This window comes from Stenella coeruleoalba (assembly GCF_951394435.1).
Source record: "Stenella coeruleoalba genome assembly, chromosome: 3".
In the NCBI taxonomy this organism is placed as follows: domain Eukaryota; kingdom Metazoa; phylum Chordata; class Mammalia; order Artiodactyla; family Delphinidae; genus Stenella; species Stenella coeruleoalba.
In genome coordinates, this window is record NC_137148.1 from 108,090,915 (window position 1) to 108,109,291 (window position 18,377).

At 38.3% G+C, this 18,377-nt stretch overlaps 1 long non-coding RNA gene across 1 annotated transcript in view; it reads left to right on the top strand.

The window, feature by feature from the left end:
* The window catches only part of LOC307184135, a 179,004-nt gene that overhangs the window by 134,851 nt on the left and 25,776 nt on the right, over positions 1-18,377 (top strand). The window contains exons 9-10 of the long non-coding RNA XR_013827664.1: positions 249-521; positions 2,966-3,045. This is a non-coding gene — a long non-coding RNA (uncharacterized lncRNA). The remainder of the gene's footprint in view (positions 1-248; positions 522-2,965; positions 3,046-18,377) is intronic.

Here is an 18,377-nt window from a genome sequence, read left to right on the forward strand (position 1 = left end):
GTTCAGCTGTTCAGTTATATCAGTTGTATTCTTGTATTCAGTCTCTGTGAAAATGAGTCACATGACCAAGCTCTTGAGACCTCAATTTAGAAAATGGTTTGTTAATCATAATTAATGATATATTTTTCTAAAAATGTTCTATGTGATACATATTTTTCAAAATGTTTCTTTTATCTGTAATAACAGTATTTCTTTGTCAAGTAACCTGTTAGAGATTTGATTTCATTTACTGCACTGTGATTTTCCAGGAGGAAGATAAAATATGCAACTATAGGAGTTTTTGTGGAATAGACTAGAAAATGTCGCTGACAACATTTGGGATTTCAAGAAAGCACCAATGTAACAGCAGACCTTTCTTCTCATTTTTGTCAATGAAATTAAACCTGAAATCTGAGACCTAATTAGACAACAGAAATTATAATGGGAAATAGTGCTGTTACAACTGGCATGACATTTTGAAAGGCCTTGAGAATAAAACAAGACAGGCCCCAAATAAACTTATGGCCTTCCAGATCAAAAAGGTAGGTGACCCACTTCCTAACAGACCACCTATTAACAAGGACAATTGTAGATATTGTAAATAAAAAGAACACTAGATAAAAAACATTGATCCATCTTACAAAAGAAAACCAAGACAGAAAAATCCCTCAATTAAGATCAATGAGAACGCTCCGGGAAAGGAAAAAGCTCCCAATATACTGCCTTCACCTTAAACATTTAAGGTGAATTAACTATAAATATAAATGGTCAACTACATCAGTACCTGGTAGATACCAGCACTTCTCTTTCTACATCAAATCCTGCCACATTTGCTCAATCTCTTCCTTGGAGTAAACATACCACACAGGTGGTGGATATTTTAAATACCCACAGACCTTCCCTTTTTCTCAGTCCTTGCGCAACGACTGAAAAGTATTTCTTTCTGCTTTGTGACACCAGTCCTCCAACAGGGAGAGGCTTGCTTTGCAAATGGAATTGTCACATTAAATGCACACCAAAGGGACGATTTCTAGAGGCTCCAAAGGACTCTTCTTTTCATAGTCAAGTGTGTCTGCTCTGGATATACCTTTGCCTTCTCGATTACATTTGACCCCTGTTGTTGTCCATCCATAATTACCCTATTTCTCTTTTCTTTCCTCTTTCTGATAACTGTTAGGTCAGAACAAACTTATTCTAATGCCATTCTTAGATTATCCCAAACAGTAGCCACTGCTTTTAATCTTACCGACTGCTGGATATACCATCCGTCACCAGACAAAAAAAACCTCTGCACAATTCTAGTCTCATCAAATGATAACAAAGGGAATGATAGCTAGTAGCATTTCCACTTGCACCTACATAAACAAATGACCTTAAAAACCTACCTATGACTTTGATGGTTACCCCCTCTCAGAAAAAGGACAAATTATTACAACTGATCAGTTAGAGGTAATTTTAAATCTGAATTCAGCAACCTTCATTGAATGATGGGCCAAGAAATTGTCCCTTAGAACAGACTAATAGAGATTCAAATATGTAACCAAGCTAAGGTAAGGCCCTAATTCTCATCTCATGTTTTGAACAACTCCTTTTTTCCTCTGCTCCTACTGGCTACTACTTCCTTTACAGCCAGAACGTCTGGTCCAGTTTGCCTCAGACTAGACCTCATGTGTTTTAGGAATAATACTCGGAAATCTAATTCTATAAATCACCAAGGGTGAAAATTCCAGCTTAGACATGAGCTACAAAATGTGGCTACCCCTGATTATTCTGGCACTCTACCTGGAAGAATTACTGACTCAGTGTTGACGCAGTCAGAGCAGTGTTCCCAGTGGTGAGCATCTTACAAATAGAAAAGACCGAAAGAAACTTTTCACTAACTCTGGCAGAAGTTATTAATGATACCACCTCTTCTTTAGACGGACAACAAATCATTCTCAACCTATTGGCATGAGTAACTCTAGATTTCTTATTGACTAATCATGATGGCATCTATGCCATTGCTAAAATTTCTGTGAGGGTTGGTCTGTTAGGAGCTTACTCTGACATGCCAAAGAAGACACTCCTGGAATAGATATGGTATGGATTGGAGAGATCTAGGTTTATTATTTTTTCATTTGCTTGTCAATTATATATCTGAAGTTTGGGGAAAATACATTCTTTTCTCACTGCATTGGAGTGACACAACATGTAGAATAACTCTATATGTGTTTATATCTCAGTTTTTTATTCAGCTCCTTACTCTGTTCCATTGATCTATTTATCAATCCTTAATTAATATCACACTGTCGTATTTACAGTGAATGTCAGATTCATTGTATCTTTGCAATAAGTCTTGATATCTAGAAGTATAATATCTCAAGTTTTATTCTCCTTCTTCAGGGTTATCTTTGTTATTTTTGGCCCTTTGCATTTCCATATACATTTTAGGCTGAACTCACTAATTTCTACCCAAAAAAAATCCTACCTGGATTTTGACTGAGATTATGCTGAATCTATAGATTTTTCATTATTGAATCTCTCAATTCATGCACCTGGTATATTCATCTAAGTCTTTGGTAGGTTGTTTTTTTGTTTGTTTGTTTGTTTGTTTTAACTACATAGCATCTGTCTCCAACAAACTACCTTTATTTTCCTTTTTATTGACTTATTTTTATATGTCCTTCCACTGAAAGCTTAAAAAGCTGATTAAAAGCCTGTAACAAATGAGTTAACTTGTTGAATTTAACCTTCTTTGGTAGAGTGATCAGGTAGGTTGTTTGTTGAGAAACTCTGGTATACAGTATTTTTAGATATTTTCTCTTGGCCTAATCAGTTTTCCTAAATATAAGCCTTTTATCTTCTCTTTGGAGGGTAAAGTACTATCTATTAGAGTTCTAGGGAGTGAAGGAAATTGGGATCTCAGTAAACAATCTGCATAAGATCACTTAACCTATCTATTTTTGTTACTGCACCAATGCCCTTAACTTTGCCTTATGTTCCCTAGGCTAGATGCCCTGTGTTTACTCTCTCCAGTCCTGAATTATCATGGGTAGAGTGGAATCAGTTGCCCAGAAACATATAATGGTGAGTAGGTTCAGAAATACCTTTCTCATTCAATTTTCATTAAATCAGTATTATTTAGCATTCCCTTTGAACTCCATTTCAGAGGTATTTTGTACTGCCGGTTTCCAAGTCTTTGAATATTCTGCAGTGAAAATCAGATTGTTTCTCGGTTTTTGCTCTTATTGGCTTAGTATTCAGCTCTGTACTCTGCTAAGTTGCTTATTGTGTATCTCTTTTCCAGCTTCCAAAATTTTGTGTATGTTTTCTCTTTTTTTGTTCTCACTGTCTTTCTGAGTTTATTTTTTTAATCCCTTTTTAAAATTCCTTGCAGTTTAAAAACGTAATAAAAAAATTTTTAAGCCCTTACTGTATTTTTAGTTGCATTTCAGGAATAAAATTTGATACCTTTGTTCAGTTAGCCACCTTAATTTGGAATGTGACATCTCCATTTTCAGAATATTCCTAAAATTCCTTACTGAGATGTATTTAGCACCCTAGTTATACCAGCATCGTGCTTACAAATACATGTTTAAATTAGCTATGCTCTTTTAAAAGGGAGTTAAATATCATCCATATTTTAATGATCGTTATGCTATTTTAAAGGGAGAGTTTCTGACCTTTTTCTAAAATTTCAGATATATGATAAAGTTAGCTCTTATATTTCCCTCAGCACTGCCTACACACGCACACACACACACACACACAAACACACACACAACAGATTGTCATTTTAGCCTAACATTTACTTTTTAGTTTTTATTTATGTTATTAGCATTTTTTGGGATTACATAATAAATCATTTTAGGGGTCACGTAAGTTTCAGCAGTATTAAAAACAGATATTATTTTTGAAGTAAATAAGCAATTGATCAAATTCTGATTATTTATATTATGTACACCTAACAAGAGTACATTTATCATATTGAAGATGTTAAGCTGTAATTGTCCATTAGTGATGTTGTCTTATTTAACAAGACAGCTATTATAGATGTCTGGATAAAAGACGATATAGGATGGATTACGAGGGTAGTTTGGACAAAGAAAGAAGTGGACAAATTCAAGAGGTATTTTGGAGGTAGACCCCAAAGGATTTGCTGATGGATGTAAAGGGTGATAAATGGAGAGGATACAAGGATGGCTCCTAGCTTTTGGTCCTTGCAATTGAGTGGGCTGTGCTGCCATTTATTAGGATGGAACAGACTGTGAAAAGGTAACCTGGGAAGGGAATAAGTTAACAATCTGTTGTACACATAATTACATTTAAGATGCTTTTTAGGCACTAAGCTGTATGAATAAGGATGTTAGGGGAAAGGAGCTGGAGTTTAGAGAAAATCTCCCTCTCTCTCTTTCTCTCTCTCTCTCTCCACCTATATATATAATGTATACATATATAATATATATAATATAATTTGCTAATTTTATAAGTATATTAACAGAAACAGATTTTTCATATCCTGGCACCCAAACTACATCTCCTACCTTCCCCTACACCAAAGAGACAGCTTCACAGGTGTGGTAAATCAGATGGAATGCTACCTGGGAGAGCAAAATTATATGAGCACATAAGCACAAGGAGGTTGGCAATAATATATAACAAGGCATAGTTAAAAAAAGAAAACTGGTCCAGCACACATTCACTATTTGCCTAAAACCAGTTTTCTATATCCTTTAGTACAGAATCAATACAATGTTTATGTGAAAACTCTAGCGGCAAATATCAGGCTGAGTTTCAAGCAAATCCTGCATCATGAGATCTGGACTGATAATGTAAAGCTCATTATTTTTCCAGGAGAGAAAAAATGAGAAATCCCCCAAATCTGCGTCCATTAGATTAATTTAGAATTGATCTTTGCCTTCTCTCTTGTTCCCCCATTTATTCCTTTTAGGAATATGTGAATCATAAAATTTGTGTTAATAACTTCAAGTTGAAAGCAATTAACTTGTGATTAAGACATTACAACCGCTGGAGCTTAAAACATTAAAATAAATCCCAATCTACATGATGAAAGTGCTTTTATTCGTTCCTTTTACAGCTAAAGAATGGAAATGAGTATGATGACTATCCCTACACTTTTAGATTTTACTGCCTAGTATTTTCCTCTCTCAGTACATCCAGATTTTTATGGTCACTCACTCCAGATAATTGCATAGACTAAGAGCTCAGCACAGTTCCCTGAAAAATAGTTATAACCCAAGCCCTTCCTCCAGCCTGATTCTACCACATTAATGGGCTAGGATACTTCTGTGGAGGATTGCTGATCTAGATGATAGAGACAAGCATATAAATAATTCCAATGAAGTGTTAAAAGTTCAAGGATATTGCAACCAAAATCAGTAGACTCTCTCAGCCCAGCCCACTAAGGAACTTCTGGCATGTGCCTTCCCTCCCTGCCACCCCAGCCCTGTTAGGCAGAAGCAGGTAATAAGTAAGGGCAGAGGACTAAGGAATCTGACAGGAAACTAATCCATGGAAGCATCCGTAGAGCTGTGAGGGAGATAGAGAGTGAGAAGACTGGGAAAGTGGCTAGTTTGAAAAGTAGTCCTGTGGATTATTTTTTAATACATTTATTTATGTATGTATTTATTTGGCTGCATTTGGTATTCGTTGCTGTGCATGGGCTTTTTCTAGTTGTGGCAAGTGGGGGCTACTGTTCATTGCGGTGCATGGGCTTCTCATGGCGGTGGCTTCTCCTGTTGCCGAGCACAGGCTCTAGGCGCGCAGGCTCAGTAGTTGTGACACACGGGCTCAGTAGTTGTGGCTCGCGGGCTCTAGAGCACAGGCTCAGTAGTTGTGGCGCGCAGGCTCAGTAGTTGTGGCTCGTGGGCTCTAGAGCGCAGGCTCAGTAGTTGTGGCGCACAGGCTTAGTTGCTCCGTGACATGTGGGATCTTCCCGGACCAGGGCTCGAACCCATGTCCACTGCATTGGCAGGTGGATTCTTAACCACTGCGCAACCAGGGAAGTCGCAGTCCTGTGAATTTTGAATTGAGTCTCCTCTAATATTCTTCAAGAGACATAAGTGAATATTCGAATTAATTTTAATTACTTCTGGTTGATCAATTATTTGAATGTGACACTGCTGAGGTTGGCAACATGGAGCCTTTGGATTCACTCAGGTTATAAGGGAAGTACATACGGAAGGTCTAGGATATGATGAAGAGAAAGGGTTGAGAAGAAAAGTTAAGAGGGGCAAATCAGGTTTGCAAGCATGAGCAGTAGCAGAGACGAAGAATGGTAAGATATGACTCAGCTTCATGGTTCATGGCTCAAGCCAGACGCAGAGAAAGAGATGGGAGAGTAGCAAGTAAACAAGCCTAGCAACAGTCAGATGCTGACTGTTTTTCCCACCTTCTCTTTAGAAAACCACGTATTTGAGTGTACATGTCGTAGGGACACTCTAGACTTAGCAAGAAGCTAAGCCACTTAGAAGAACAGAGAGTGGAGACAGCATAGGTGAGATTAACCTATGCATATTTGATTGCCCTAATGTGTCTTAACTAGAGTATTTGTAAGCCTGACAGGATAAACTCAGATTTTGCTCTTCCTTTGAAGAAATAACTCTCTGTAATATACCAAAAACTCATTAGAGAATTAAGAAGCAAAATTTCTGTCTCTAAAGGAGGCTAAAACTGCTAAAATAGAATCCTGGGCATCCATCCCAGTTGCTTTTAATGGCACCAAGAAACTAAGATAATCCTCTTCCTCCTTGCTTTGGCTCATTTTACCAGCCCTGAGCCTTTCTGAAAGCCAGCCCTTTCCACTTTTGTCCAATAACATTTCTTTGTGCTCAACTGACCAGTTTAGGTTATTTTCTGCCTCTTTGGGACTTTTTGCTCCAGGTCCCCTGTAGTTTTAAAATTACATTCTTCTAACCATTATTTATCTTTCACTTTCATAAGTCAACTTTTATTCACACTTTAATCTACAGCTAGTTACACAAATTAGAAATGAAAGGGTCATCCTTGCCCTTGCCTCTCTCTTTTACTGGCCTTATTCAGTCATGGGAATTTAACCTCCTAAGTATCTCAGGTTTATCCGCCTGCCCACGCTGCCTTGGTTTAGGCAGTCATCACCCCTGGTCTGAACAGCTGCTACACCATTACTGAGTGCTCCTTCCTACAGCTGCAATCATGTCACTGCCCAGATTTAAATCCTTTAATGCCCTCCCCCGCCCTACAGGGTAAAACCCCAGCTCTTAAGCATGGTGGACAAAGTCTTTTAGGCCTGGTCCCTGTTGGCTGTCCCTGTATCTTCTTCTCCCTCTCCTAGACACACTCCCTCTGTGAGTCAGTAATACTGAGCCTCTGGAAATTCTCCAGATGCACCCAGCTCCTTCCTAAGCTCTGTGCTCTTGCACATGCTCTTCCCACACCCAAGATGCCCAACCTCAATTGTCTGCCTTCAAGTCATGACTTAAAACCGCCCTAATTACTCAGGTGGACTTGGGAATTTCCTCCTGAACTCCTCTCACTCCTTGTCTACTCTTCTGCTACAGCACTTGTCACCCAGTAGTATCATTATCTGATTGTGAACTCAAGTTCTTCTTGCACTGTGACCTTCTTAAGGGCAGAGACAGCATGGTGCCTGGCATAATTGTAAAATGAGTAAATAAACAAAGCAGAAAAGGGATCACTTAGAACACAGAAGGGCAGTTTTGTCACGGTCCCAAAGCCTCAGTTCAGAGTCCCCAGAGATCAGTGACACATCAGGGTAATGGCTTAGGGTTGTCTTTATGTCTTTAAGGAACAAAATCTAGACAGACGGTCTCTGACATGAAGTTCTATATGGTTCTTGTTCAAGTCTATTAGATCATTTTTATGGTCTCTTGTTCCGTGCTCATATTTTCAAGTCACCCTTTTTTTTGAGGGAAAACTTATAATAAAAACATACCTTGTCTCTTCTACTTGCTGTAGCAATCAAGCTAAAAGTTCTCAGTCACTAAGGTTGAATAGATTCCTTCAGGCTAAACCACTCCCCAGGATTCCTTCTTTCACTTTATTTTTTGACTTCTGTAGATTCTTTCATTTCTTGCCATCTCAGCAACTCATTTAACATAGTGATTGTTATGTATTATGTAGCTTTTGCAGTCATTTCATTGGGAAAGTCCTTATGATAGCTAATCAACAAGCTTGCCTTCCTTTTGTCCATGTAAACAGACCCAGAATATCCTGATCATGGATGGACACATAGCAGAGGCTGAGACTTAGTCTCCAGTCTCTCTGGGCCCTTGGTTGGTCCAGGCTGAGCATGTGCCCCAAGCGAAGACAGAGAACTTCTGCAGGAATTTTCTAATCCCAGACAAGGGCAAAGGGATTTTTTTTTCCTCTCTTTGGTTTTGAGCTGTGAGAATGTGATACCAAGCATCTTTGGTACTCATTTTTTCCCCTGCCATGAGATGAAAGCTTGTTTGCTATGGAAGTGGTTAAAGCCAAGCAAAGACCAGCAAAGATGAGAGATGAGTTGAGAAAGAGTGATAGAGGGGAGAGAAAGAGCGCTTTGGAGGTATTAGGTTTTCAGTTCCAATTCCTGAGATCCTTGGAGCTTCATGAGTTCCTACAGCCTTTCCTTGGATACTATGACAAAACCAAATATCCTTCCTATAAACTCCTTTTTTATGCTTAATTTAGTATCAGTTGGATTTCTAACACTTTTAGCCAACTCATTCTAATATAGGTCCTCCTTTTTTAATTTTTGCTCTGAATATATGATATTGCAAACACTCAAAGTTTTCACTAATACCAAGAGTCCCTGCTTTTTTTTTTTTTTTTTTTTTTTTCGGAAGACCATTGTCTCTTTCAAATGGAGTTCTGACTGACCACACTACCGTAGCATTATGGCATGGGAATGTGACAACCTTTTGGGGTAGCAGAGGATGTGGGAATCACTGGTTTATCCTGGTCTGTACTGGCACCCTGCTTTTTGAAACTAAAATAATAGAGTGGCAGAGTTCTTATAAAACCAAATGATGATAGAATTTGTATCAGTCAGGGCCTAGTCAGTAAACAGAGTAATTTAGTAATTAGATAGGAAAGATTTAATTGGAAGAATTATCAACTTGTAACAGGAGATTGGCGTAACAGGAGATTTACCCCTTGGTAAAGAGGACTTAAAAATAAAGCAATAGCAGCTATAAGGAACAGCTACTACCCCTTGGTCTGAGGCAGAGTACCCAAGGAAGGAACACATTTGGGATATTCTGCTTCTCCCCATCTAATGCTGATATTCAGACCTCTTTGGGGAAGGTGCAGCTATAACCCTCTGGGTGGCAAAGGAGTTCACTAAGAAGCTGTGAGCCAAGATTGGAAAGCAGGAAATAGGTTACTGGGATGCTGAAGAAACTCACTGGCAAGCTTCCCGTGGAGAGGGGCTGCTGTTGAATTTTCTGGGAAGTTAACTGGTCATCATTGGGACTCATTGGGAAGTCACTCACCCAGGGGGAACAGGGTGCTTGCTGGGAATCTGGCTGGAGTATCTACAGAACTCATGGGAAAGTGTGTGTGTGCAGAATGCTGCTGAGCTTGCAGAGATGTCATCTGGTGCACCCATGGAACTTGCTGGAAAGATACCTGCCTGGGTACCCCCTGACATCTGCTGGAGGTTAGCTCTGCTGGTTGTCCTGCATGCTAGCTGAGTCACTTCAGTGCCCTCCATTGGCATAGCTTAACATCATGCCAGCTGTCAAAGGAGGAATACACATAAGATTTGGCTCTAATACAAGGTTTGTACAAATTAGGTTTCTGTATAGGGCAAGGAGCAGCTGAAATGCCACATTTCAGAGTCTATTTTTTTTTAACTGATGTGTAGTTGATTTACAATGTTGTGTTAGTTTCTGCTGTACAGCAAAGTTATTCAGTTATACATATGTATACATTCTTTTTTCATATTCTTTTCCATTATCGTTTGTCACAGGATATTGAATATAGTTCCCTGTGCCATACAGTAGGACCTTGTTGTTTATCCATTCTATACATAATAGTTTGCATCTGCTAATCCCAAACTCCCAATCCATCCTTCCCTACCCACCCCACCTTGTCAACCACAAGCCTGTTCTCTGTCAGCAAGTCTGTTTCTGTTTTGCACATAGGTTCATTTGTGTCATACTTTAGATTCCACATATCAGTGACATCATATGGTATTTGTCTTTCTCTTTCTGACTTACTTCACTTAGTATAATAATCTCTAAGTCCATCCATATTGCTGTAACAAGCATTATTTCATTCCTTTTTATGGCTGCATAGTATTCCATTGCATATATGTACCACATCTTCAGAGTCTACTTTAGAGTCTACAAGTAAAGACAGTGTGTGGTCTTGGAGCTGGGTGTGGAAGCATCTGGGAGAGCTGGGCCAGAGGTCACGGGACCAGTTCTGGGAGCTCAGACATTATCACATGAGCTATGAACACACCTTGTCCTGCCCTTCATTTGTAGATAGGTGAGACCTGGTTAAAGTGATCCTGAATGGGAACAATGAAGGTAAAATGAGGAGAAGAAAGCCCACCAAAAGGCAGTAGACAGAGTGGCATGTGTAAAAGCAGAGAGGCTTACCATCCAGGTCTCTAGCCTTTAGGCAATGCTGGGTATACAGCATATTTCTGAGCCTCAGTTCTTCTGTAGCGCCAGCTGGCTCATTTCCTGCTTCCTTTTTCTCTTCTCTGTGGTGTTTCAGCTGCTTGTCTCCACAGTCCAGTGCAAGCACTGAATCCAGGTCCTTAATAATGTGCTGATTGCTACAGGTGATTCTGACTAGATGTAATAATGCAGAATTAAATTCACCATTCTAATGAAAGAGGGAAAACAGAAATCCATTATATAGGAATTCAAATTTAGTGCTAGTATAAATTGCAAGTATTTTAAAAGAAAAAAAAAGAAAGAAGACATTACAATTGATACCACAGAAATACAAAGAATCGTAAGAAACTACTATGAACAATTACAGGCCAAAAAATCAGACAACCTAGGAGAAATGATAAATTTCTAGAAACATACCAAGACTGAATCATGAAGAAATAGAAAATAGAAAATTTGAATAGACCAGGTAATAGTAAAGATGAATCAGTAATCGAAACTCTCAACAAATAAAATCCAGGACCAGATGGCTTCACTGGTGAATTCTACCAAACATTCAAAGAAGAGTTAATACCAATCCTTTTCAAACTCTTCCAAAAAATAGAAGAGGAGGGAACACTTCCGAATTCTTTTATGAGGCCAGCATTACCCTGATACCAAAACCAGACAAGAAGCCCAGAAGAAAAAAAAAATTACAGGCCAATATCCCTGATGAACATAGATGCAAAAATCCTCAACAAAATGGTAGCAAACTGAATTCAACAATACATTAAAAGGATCATACACCATGATCAAGTGGGATTTATTTCAAGAATACAAGGATGGTTCTATATCTGCAAATCAATCAATGTGATACACCACATCAATAAAATGAAGGATAAAAATCATATAATTATCTCAATAGATGCAGGAAAAACTTTTGACAGAATTCAACATCCACTTATGATAAAAATTCTCAACAAAGTAGGTATAGCAGGAAAGTACGTCAACATAATAAAGACCATATATGACAAGCCCACAGCTAACATCATACTCAACAGTAAAAACCTGACAGCTTTTCCTCTAAGGTCAGGAACAAGACAAGGATGTCCACTCTTGCCACTTTTATTCAACATAGCGTTGGAAATCCTAAATCGAAATAATTAGGGAACAAAAGGAAATAAAAGACATCCAAATGAAAAGGAAGAACATAAACTGTCTCTACTTGTAAATGACATGATATTATTTATAGAAAACCCTAAAGACTCCACCAAAAACTGTTAGAATAAATGAATTCAGTAAAGTTGCAGAATAAAATATTAACCTACAAAAATCAGTTGTATTTCTATACACTAATAACAAACTCTCAGAAATAAAAGTCAAGAAAACAATCCTATTTAAAACTGCATCAAAAAGAATAAAATACCTATGAATAAATTTAACCAAGAAAGTGAAAGACTTGTACACTGAAAACTGTATATTGATGAAAGAAATTAAAGAAGACACAAATAAATGGCAAGATATTATATTCTTGTAGATTGGAAGAATTAATATTCTTTAAATGTCCATGCTACCCAAAGTACTGATTCAATGCAATTCCTATCAAAATTCAATGGCATTTGTCACAAAAATAGAACAAACAATCCTAAAATTTGTGTGGAACTGCAGAAGAGCCCAAATAGCCAAAGCAACCTTGAGAAAGAAGAACAAAGCTGGAGGCATAACACTTCCTGATTTCAAACTACACTACAAAGCTATAGTAGTCAAAACAGTGTAGTATTGGCATAAAAACAAACACATAGATCAGTGGAATAGAATAGAGGGCCCCAAAACAAACCTGTGCATACAAGATCAGTTAATTTGTGACAAAAGAGACAAGAATTTACAGTGGGGAAAGGTTAGTCTCCTCGATAAATGGTGCTGGGAAAATTGGAGAGCCACATGTTAAAGAATGAAGCTGGACCACTTTCTTATACCATACACAAAAATCAACTCAGATTCAATTAAACACTTGAACATAAGACCTAAAGCCATAAAACTAAAAGAAAACATGGAGTAAGCTCCTTGACTTTGGTCTTGGCAATGATTCTTTGGATTTGACACCAATTCTGAACAGCAGAGGAAACAATCATAAAACAAAAAGTTAACCTACAGAATGGGAGGAAATTATTTGCAAATCATATATCTGATAAGGGGCTAATATCTAAAACGAATAAAGAAGTTATACAACTCAAAGCAAAAAATAAATAATCCAATGGGCAAAATTAACAATGAACAGAGGAACTGAATAGACATTTTTACCAAGAAGATATACAAATGGCCCAAAGGTACATGAAAAGGTGCTCAACTTTACTAGTCATCAAGGAGATGCAAATCAAATCCACATTAAGGTATTACCTCATTCCTGTTAGAATGGCTGTCATCAACAAGAGATAACAATGTGGAAAAAAGGGAACCCTTGTGCAGTATTGGTGGGAATGTAAATTGGTGCAGCCACTATGGAAAACAGTATGGAGGTTCCTCAAAAAGTTAGAAATAGAATTACCATATGATCCAGCCTTTCTACTTCTGGATATGTATATGAAGGAAATGAAATAACTATCTCAAAGAGATATCTGCACCCCCATGCTCATTGCAGCATTATTTACAATAGCCAATACATGGAAATAACCTAAGTGTCCATCAACAGATGAATGGATAAAGAAAATGTGACACACACACACACACACACACAAAATATTGTCATTCAGCCATAAAAAAAGAAGGAAATCCTGTCATTTGCAACAACATGGATGGACCTTGAGGGCATTATGCTAAGTGAAATAAGTCAGAGAAAGATAAATACCATATGGTCTCACATATATGTGGAATTTTTTTAAAAACACCAAACTCAGAAAAAAACAATCAGATTTGTGGTTACCAGAAGCAGGGAGGTGGGGGAGAGAAGGAATTAGATGAAGGTGGTGAAAAGGTACAAACTTCCAGTTACAACATAAATAAGTACTAGGGATATAATGTACAACATGATAACTATAGTTAACACTGCTGTATGGTATATATGAAAGTTGTTGAGCGATCCTATCATAAGGAAATTTTTTTTTCTTTCTTTTCCTTCCCTTTATATGTACAGGAGATAATGGATGTCAACTAAACTTGTTGTGATAATCTTTTTTTTTTTAAGTTGCTAAGAGAGTAGATCTTAAAAGTTCTCATCACAAGAAAAAAAAGTTATGTGAGGTGATGGATGTTAACTAAACCTATTTTGGTAATCATTTAGCAATAAATACATATAGCAAATCCTTAGGTTGTATATACCTTAAATGAATACACTGTTATATATCAATTATATCTCAATAAAACTGGGGGGAGGTAGGACTTCCCTGGTGGTGCAGTGGTTAAGAATCCACCTGCCAATGCAGGCAACAGGGTTCAAGCCCTGGTCCAGGAAGATCCCAAATGCCATGGAGCAATTAAGCCCGTGAACCACAGCTACTGAGCCTGTGCTCTAGAGCCCACAAGCCACAACTACTGAACCTCATGCACCTAGAGCCCGTGCTCTGCAACAAGACAAGCCACTGCAATGAGAAGCCCACGCACTTCAATGAAGAGTAGCCCCCACTCGCTGCAACTAGAGAAAGTCTGCGCAGCAATGAAGACACAATGCAGCCAAAAATAAACAAAAAAAAAACTTGGGGGGGTGATGAAGAACAGGATAATTTAAAAGTTTTTTTACAAGATTAGGTCAAGATGGCAGAGTAGGAGGACATGCTCTCACTCCCTCTTGTGAGAACACTGGAATCACAGCTAACTGCTGAACAAACATCAACAGGAAGACACTGGAACGCACCAAAAAAAATACCCCACATCCAAAGACAAAGGAGAAGCCACAATGAGATGGTAGGAGGGGCGCAATCACAATAAAATCAAATCCCATAACTGCTGGGTTGGAGACCCACAAACTGGAGAACACTTATACCACAGAAGTCCACCCACTGGAGTGAAGGTTCTGAGCCCCACGTCAGGCTTCCAAAGCTGGGGGTCTGGCAATGGGAGGAGGAATTCCTAGAGAATCAGCCTTTGAAGGCGTGTGGGATTTGACTTCGACAGGACTTCGACAGAACTGAGGTAAACAGAGACTCCACTCTTGGAGGGCCCAGACAAAGTAGTGTGCGCATTGGGACCCAGGGGAAGGAGCAGTAACCCCCATAGGAGACTGAACCAGACCTACCTGCTAGTGTTGGAGGGTCTCCTGCAGAGGCGGGGGGTGGCTCTGTCTCACTGTGAGGACAAGGACACTGGCAGCAAAAGTTCTGGGAAGTACTCCTTGGCGGGAGCCCTCCCAGAGTCCGCCATTAGCCCCAACAAAGAGCCTGGGTAGGCTCCAGTGTTGAGTCCCCTCAGGCCAAACAACCAACAGGGAGGGGACCCAGCCCCACCGATCGGCAGACAAGCGGATTAAAGTTTTACTGAGCGCTGCCCACCAGAGCAACAGCCAGCTCTACCCACCACCAGTCCCTCCCATCAGAAAACTTGGACAAGCCTCTTAGATAGCCTCATCCACCAGAGGGCAGACAGCAGAAGCAAGAAGAACTACAGTCCTGCAGCCTGTGGAACAGAAACCACATTCACAGAAAGGTAGACAAGATGAAAAGGCAGAGGGCTATGTACCAGATGAAGAACAAGATAAAACCCCAGAAAAACAACTAAATGAAGTGGAGATAGGCAACCTTCCAGAAAAAGAATTCAGAATAATGATAGTGAAGATGATCCAGAACCTCGGAAAAAGAATGGAAGCAAAGAACCAGAAGGTGCAAGAAATGTTTAACAAAGACCTAGAAGAATTAAAGAACAAACAAACAGAGATGAACAATACAATAATTGAAATGAAAAATACTCTACAAGGAATCAATAGCAGAATAACTGAGGCAGAAGAACGGAGAAGTGACCTGGAAGACAGAATGGTGGAATTCACTGCTGCAGAACAGAATAAAGAAAAAAGAATGAAAAGAAATGAAGACAGCATAAGAGACCTCGGGGACAACATTAAACACAACAACATTCGCATTATAGGGGTCCCAGAAGGAGAAGAGAGAGAGGAAGGACCTGAGAAAATATTTGAAGAGATTATAGTTGAAAACTTCCCTAACATGGGAAAGGAAATAGCCACCCAAGTCCAGGAAGTGCAGAGAGTCCCATACAGGATAAACCCAAGGAGAAACATGCCAAGACACATAGTAATCAAATTGGTAAAAATTAAAGACAATATTATTGAAAGCAGCAAGGGAAAAACGACAAATAACATACAAGGGAAATCCCATAGGGTTAACAGCTGATTTCTCAGCAGAAACTCTACAAGCCAGAAGGGACAGGCATGATATACTTAAAGTGATGAAAAGGAAAAACCTACAACCAAGATTACTCTACCCAGCAAGGATCTCATTCAGATTCAATGGAGAAATCAAAAGCTTTACAGACAAGCAAAAGCTAAGAGAATTCAGCACCACCAGAACAGCTCTACAACAAATGCTAAAGGAACTTCTTTAAGTGGGCAACACAACAGAAGAAAAGGACCTACAAAAACAAACCCAAAACGATTAAGGAAATGGTAATAGGAACATGCATATCAATAATTACCTTAAATGTAAATAGATTAAATATTCCAACCAAAAGACACAGGCTTGCTGAATGGATACAAAAACAAAACCCATATATATGCTGTCTACAAGAGACCCACTTCAGACCTAGAGACACATACAGACCAAAAGTGAGGGGTTGGAAAAAGATATTAAATGGAATTCAAAAGAAAGCTGGAGTAGCAATACTTATATCAGATAAAATAGACTTTAAAATAAAAAATGTTACAAGAGACAAGGAAGGACACTACATAGTAATCAAGGGAACAATCCAAGAAGAAGATATAACAATTATAAATATACATGCACCCAACATGGGAGCATCTCAATACATAAGGCAACTGCTAACAGCTATAAAAGAGGAAATTGACAGTGACATAATAATAGTGGGAGACTTTAACACCTCACTTACACCAATGGACAGATCATCCAAACAGAAAATTAATAAGGAAAGACAAGCTTTAAATGACACAATAGACCAGGTAGATTTAATTGATATTTATAGGACCTTCCATCCAAAAACAGCAGATTACACTTTCTTCTCAAGTGTGCATGGAATATTCTCCAGGATAGATTACATTTTGGGTCACAAATCAAGCCTCAGTAAATTTAAGAAAATTGAAATCATATCAAGCATCTTTTCTGACCATAAGACTATGAGATTAGAAATCAGTTACAGGGAAAAAAATGTAAAAACCACAAACACACAGAGGCTAAACAATATGTTACTAAATAACCAAGCGGTCACTGAAAATCAAAGAGGAAATCAAAAAATACATAGAGACAAATGACAATGAAAACACAACGATCCAAAACCTATGGGATGCAGCAAAAGCAGTTCTAAGAGGGAATTTTATAGCTATACAAGCCTACCTCAAGAAACAATAAAAATCTCAAATAAACAATCTAACGTTACACCTAAAGGAACTAGAGAAAGAAGAACAAACAAAACCCAAAGTTAGCAGAAGGAAAGAAATCATAAAGATCAGAGCAAAAATAAATGAAATAGAAATAAAGAAAACAATAGCAAAGATCAATAAAACTAAAAGGTGGTTCTTTGAGAAGGTAAACAAAATTGATAAACCATTAGCCAGACTCATCAAGAAAAAGAGGGAGAGGACTCAAATCAATAAAATTGGAAATGAAAAAGGAGAAGTTACAACAGGCACTGCAGAAATACAAAGCATCCTAAGAGACTACTACAAGCAACTCTATACCAATAAAATGGACAACCTGGAAGAAACGGACAAATTCTTAGAAAGGTATAACCTCCCAAGACAGAACAAGGAAGAAATAGAAAATATGAACAGACCAATCACAAGTAATGAAATTGAAACTGTGATTTAAAATCTTCCAGCAAACAAAAGTCCAAGACCAGATGGCTTCACAGGTGAATTCTATCAAACATTTAGAGAAGAGCTAACACCCATCCTTCTCAAACTCTTCCAAAAAATTGCAGAGGAAGGAACACTCCCAAAATCATTCTGTGAGGCCACCATCACCCTGATACCAAAACCAGACAAAGGTACTACAAAAAAAGAAAATTATAGACCAATATCACTGATGAATATAGATGCAAAAATCCAGAACAAAATACTAGCAAACAGAATCTAACAACACATTAAAAGGATCATACACCATAATCAAGTGGGATTTATCCCAGGGATGCAAGAATTCTTCAATATACGCAAATCAATCAATGTGATACACCGTATTAACAAACTGAAGAATAAAAACTATATGATCATCTCAATAGATGCAGAAAAAACTTCTGACAAATTCAACACCCATTTGTGATAAAAACTCTCCAGAAAGTGGGCATAGAGGGAACCTACCTCAACATAATAAAGGCCATAAATGACAAACCCACAGCAAACATCATTCTCAATGGTGAAAAACTGAAATCTTTCCTCTCAGATTAGGAACAAGACAAGGATGTCCACTCTCACCACTATTATTCAACATAGTTTTGGAAGTCCTAGCCACAGCAATCAGAGAAGAAAAAGAAATAAAAGGAATACAAATCAGAAAAGAAGAAGTAAAACTGTCACTGTTTGCAGATGACATGATACTATACATAGAGAATCCTAAAGATGCCACCAGAAAACTACTAGAGCTAATCAATGAATTTGATAAAGTTGCAGGATACAAAATTAATGCACAGAAATCTCTTGCA